Here is a 6,000-nt window from a genome sequence, read left to right as displayed (position 1 = left end):
AATAAAGGTAAACCTGTATACTGTACAGTACTGTACTGCTATATCTCACACAGTGCTAGAATGTAAAATACCAATGTTACCGCTATATGTACTGTAATTCTTGCAAACACGTTTTCATTGCCAGAAGCCTTAAAAGGTGCAGGGCTTTTTCAGTGGCATCTTGGGGCTTTAACCCTTAAACTGCCACATACCTGGGGGTTAATGCATCTCTGAATGCGAAATACTTTTTTGCTGCACTTTTTAAAATAAACGTCAAATTAACAAAGAAAAAGTTAAATTTTAATGAAACACTTTTTTTTCATGCAAAGAGCATCACAATTACTGCAACACAGATCATTTTACACACTGCTTAAAACCTATTAAAAAAACTACAGGAACAATATGTACAAGGTGCAATTGACACCATTGATGAAATTCAGTAAGTCACCGAGCCAACTATGCTTGAACTGGTTGCACGCAAGCACACAGAGGTAAACGCTGATGCTTGCAGGCTAGTCTAGTGCAGTGGCTGAATCCCAGAGACAGTGAGGCTGCAGTGCTGCAGGGGGTAACAGTGGTCATGAGCTGGCTGCTCAACAAATATACAGCATGGACTGATCAGCTCCGGCGTGCTGGTAAATTGCACTGGGAAACAACTATAGCCGGTTGTGGCGGTTTAAGAGTTAAATAGAACAAAACGGAAAACACAAGAACACTCAGCTGGAAATGCGTCACAGTGCAACAGTCAATCAGCAGCAAGGGGAAATGACTAACACTGTAGTGGTCCGGTGCCGCTAAGATTCACACCGTCGAGAAGACTGTGATTTATTTATTTTTATGGTGGAGATTCCAGGGACGCACCCAGCCTTGGCCCAAACCCCACGCACTCACAAACAGAAACAAAAACAAAGCAAACAGCAAATAAAGAAGGTAATGAGGAATAAATGAAATAAATGAAAACAACGATACCACGATTACACATAAAATGCAACAAAGCACAAACAAAACACACACAGTAAAGTCCATGAAAAACAGCAACGGATGAAATGTAATGATGAAAATAGATAGTCCAGAGATCCACACGTTGAATGGAAATGTAAAGATAGTCCTACCGGTAGTTCCTGAAATAGTGAAGACAGGACGGGTTCAGGAGTGCTCCTTTCTTTGCCGGATGCCCAGAAATCCGCTTATCGTCCTCATGTACACAGGCAGGCGGCAGACAATCCAGAACCCAACCATGAAACAATGCAAGACAAAATGAATAAGTACAGGTAACCCAACAGAATGCAGACAGACAGGAACTTGAAACACAAATTACAAAAACTTTTTTTTTCTTTTGGTCTCCGGCACCCTTTTTAAAAGCCGCGGTGACCCCAGCAACTGCTGCACCCTCAGCAGACCAATCAGAGCCACTGCAGGGACTGCTGGGAGTTGCAGTTTCAAATTCTACTAGCACCACTACAACGCTCTCGGATTGGCTACTTTCACCATCCCAAGAAACATTTTCATATATGGTTGCTTCCTGTTCTCTCTACAGTACAGTATTGCCACGAAAAAAGCCACAAAAAATTGCGGAGCATATTTACGGTTTCCACTAACAATTATTAGTAAAAATCCGCAAACAACTGAGGTCACGAACTCTGAACCGCAACTTCGTAAGGGGTCTACTGTTTACCTGATATATCTGACCATCACATTAATATAATCTCACATCTATTTATCCATTCAATTTTCCAATCACCTTATCCAGGGCAGGATAATGGAGCAACTTTTTTTTTCTTTTTTTTATTTACAGTATATGAAAAAGCCTGCATTTCAAGTGCTCGGCAAATCAATGTTAGAAAACAGGGAAAGGTCAGTAAAAATCATAATGTCAATTCTTGATCAAAAACCAGGAAGAACAAAATACAAATTACATGATGTTGTAAAATCGTTTCCCTGAAATTCTTGATTTAATTATGCTTCAAAAGGTTAAACAGGTTTTTCTCATAAGTGTGCTGGTTTCCTGTATTCACTGAAAGGGCCAGTTTGTAAAGGGTCATCATTTTGTGAACCTCCCACCTGCAAACTTCGGCTGTCCCTGCTGGTGATTGTACCTTGATTAATGTGCACAAAACTTAGTGGAATGTGGATCAGATTTTGCATTTCCTCCATATGTGGTGAACAAATGTGATTTGTAGAGTTAGGCACATTAAGGAAAAATATAAGGTCATAAATGCTGTTAACCTGCTAAAAAAAAAAAGTGTTTGCCCTTGAAATGTACTTCTGTGATTTTAAAAGACTGCTATTGGCACTAAAAAATATTTAGAAATGGAAAAAAAAAAAAACACGCTGGTGAAACAATAGGATATCTGCACTTTATTTACAGTTTCCTGAGGAGCTGATCATTCAGCAGGACTCTTGAATTTTATGAATTGTCCTTTGTTAAATGCTGTCTGTAATCACAAAATAAATTTCACTTTTTTAAATTAGTGTTACTCATTCTCATAACCAGGTTATATTTCCATAATAAGCAGTACATAAACCATTAAAATTGTAAACATGGCGATCCTCCAAAGGTTTAAAAACTACCAAAAAGGAAATTCATTTTATTATGCACTTCAAACCAGCTCCTCTAGGAACTTATAACATGGCACAATCAAGGCATAATTACCCTTTTCTCATTTCAACAGCTTTTTGCGGAGGAAACATACAGAATAAATCTGGTAGTGTCAATCATTTTAATTGTAATGCCCAGCATTTCACAATTTAATTTTGTTCTTATTTATGATGCTGAGATTGAAAATATATCTTATTAATGGGTACAATATGCAGACAACATTCATTACAAATTACAGCCTTGTCTGAGCTGGAAAAAAATAAAACGAGAAAACAAAGTGTGACAAACTATAGTTTCTGTTTAACTGGAAATTTTCAGCTTCAACTAAACTTCTTGCAAAAAAAACAACCATTAATAGTTATTATAAAACTAATTGTAACTCAATTTACATCTCAAATTACCCTTGTAAGTATATTTTTCATCAAAGGCAGTGTGGATGTGGTTGTGCTTCAAGACTGGCGGACACTCCACAGAAGGATGGGTACAATCTTCAAACCTGGCTTTAGTAATGGAATTTCACTGGCTGGGGGGACTCCAAATAGACATTTATCAGGAAATAGAGAAGTATATCATCAGTAAATAACCTGACTCAAAGGCCATTAAAGGACATTACTGAGGCATTTTAGGTCTGTGTCCTACAGATACAACAAAATAAGCGATACACCTTAGGACTACTTACGGAAGGTGTGTTGGCTATGTCTGTCAAGCAGAGAGAAAACTGCAAAAGTATCCAGCAAATATTTTCAAGAAAAGGAAAAAAAATCCACAAGCCATCCCTGGAAAATTATTTTTTCATTTATTTTTTGTTAAATTTATTTTTGCAAATATTAATTTTATTCTTATTCTGGCCACACAGTTTGGCGATGTTTGTTGCCACTGTTTTCTTATAATTTTGCATGAGTCTGACCAGACTGTTAACATTGCTATGCTTGTTTGAAGTCATGTGACACAGAGGTCATATCATGAACTGAGTCATTGTCCCCAGCCCTTTACCACTTGAAGTGCCTTGGCTGACACCAATTGCTATTGTGTTTTGTAGTTTTTAATTATTTCATCAGTGACCATGTCACACTCCTTTCCTTTCATGATTTATTCTGAATAGCTGCATTCCAAATGTCCATGTATTTTTATTTGTGAAATTTTGTTGAATTGATTGAAGAAGTTTTTCTTTGTTTTTATTTTTTGTTACATGGAAGACCCCCTATTTATGACCATAAGGAACACCATTGCGCATTGGTGTGAATCATGACTTATCTCCTCACTTAACTGCATTTGCACGTCCTTTGAATCTGGGCAAACCCTATCCTGCTTTTGTTATCGATATTGCTGAACATTGTTTTCTCAGATGTAAATTGCTGAATTTCTTCAACAGACAACTAGAGAATGATCACCACACCAGTTATTTTGGTAAACCATGACTACATTATAAACTCTCTTGATATGACACTGCAATGTTTTTCACACATTGAATACTTCATGGAATATAAAGTATACAGCCAGCATCAGCTGTGGTAATGTGCCTAGCCAGGCATTTCCAAGGAAAGGAAAATAGTCCAGTTTAAATTTGGGAGAATGATAAGAAAAGCAAAATGACACTTACTTTGTTTTTTCTTTGACTTGTGTACGTGGTGACACATCCGCTAGAGTTCCAGCACTTTTTTGGTGGGGATAAACGTAGGATTCAGTCTGCCAGACGGTATCTTCAGGCAGATGTCTCTTGTTGAGTGCCGCACATTTTGCCCAAACTTAAAATGCAAGTTTTCACTTGTGGACCAGAATTTTTTTTTGTCAGCACTATATGATGTGAAGAGATACTCTTGGATCAAATTCCACTTCTTTTTAAAAATGACTAGATACAAGAAAAGATGTTTCAGTACTATCACAAAGCTTTGGTTTAAAACTACTAAAGCATTCAAAAAGTGACATTCCAGTGGATTCAGTGAACATTAATAATTCTGCCTGGTCAGAGTGAGAAGAGTTTATCGTGTATGTATGTAAGAGATTTTTCCAGATTTTAATTGAATTATTCACACTAAGCATTATTCTTATTGTGATATTGTGAGGAGGAGTTTAAGCATAAACCTAACCTTTTTACAAATTTCCCAACTTTTCATAAATTTCCAAAATCCGGTGACAATTTTTGGGTCTCGAACAGATATGATTGACTTCAGAGTAAGCTCACAAAGTTCCTTTAATCTTTTAACTATTTTTTTTTTGCATTTAAATTTTGTTTTGTAGTTGTCAAATTCCAAAAGAAAAGAGCACAAGGGTGAAGTTTACTACTATCAGAAAAACACTGGATAAAAGTTCCTTTAATCCTATGTTTGAAACATCTACTTTCAGTTGTAATTGTAAGATACCAACAGGGTGTCTTTAATCTAAACAATTCCTTCTCTGCTGTAGGAGTCCATTAAAAAGCATGTGAAGTTTTATGTGTCAGTGTTATATCAGGTCTCTAATTTATACGCGTCTGAATGCACTCTTTTAATGGAGCTAGCTAAATTGATAGCATGATTTATTAGTGATGATGTGAGACGGAGATGATGATTATTCTTAACAATTATTTTATTCAGTTTCCTGTAATCTATGCATGGCCTTAGGGATCCACCTTTCTTTTCTAAAAAATATAAAAAATAAAAATACAGTGGAACTACTGGAATTACCATTAAAGCCATTTTCTAAATTTTCATGAATATCATTTTTCATGACCTTTGCATCTGGGTGAGAAATGCCAAAAAAAGATCTATTAGAAAAAGGAGCACCTGGAAGAAGGCTACACAATTGCAGGGCTGCTATGGTGGTGAAGAATGTGTGCACTGCTTATTACAAAATCTGAAAAATGTTGATATGCGTTGTTTAGTGCAGTGATATGTGAGCAAGTGATAAAAGCTTAGTAATTTGTTTAATGTAATATTGTCAACACTAGAAATTATAAGATATAAATTCCTTACATTCCCAATCAATTTTGGGGGTCACATGGTTATAATCAGGGAAATCCCAATAGTGCTATAGTCAATATTTCCATCACTTTTTTGTTTATATTCCTTATTGTTAGTGGTTCTTGATTGTTTTTTATAATGCTTCTTAGTTCAGTTATTATTTGTCTAATTATGTATTATCTGTTATTTTTGTTATATTTTTTTTTTATTATGTACTTTGTGTGTTTTATTATGCTGTCTTGTGTTCCATGTATTTTGTGGGTAGGCCTGCCCCTATTCAAGGATTGCCCTCAGTCCTATAAAGGCAGGTTGGGAATTAAACTCCAGGGAGGTTCATTTTAAATGCACTGTGGTGGATTTTGGTAGGAGTTCTGAGTATTGTATTTTCTTTGATTCTGATCTCTGGCTTTTGACTTATTTTTTGTTTTTGTTACTCAGATATTCTTTTGGATTTTGTTTTGGGACTATTTTGCTTTGGATTGC

The sequence above is a fragment of the Polypterus senegalus genome, chromosome 7 (assembly GCF_016835505.1).
Source record: "Polypterus senegalus isolate Bchr_013 chromosome 7, ASM1683550v1, whole genome shotgun sequence".
NCBI classification, from domain to species: Eukaryota; Metazoa; Chordata; class Cladistia; order Polypteriformes; family Polypteridae; genus Polypterus; species Polypterus senegalus.
This window is presented reverse-complemented; position numbering follows the sequence as displayed.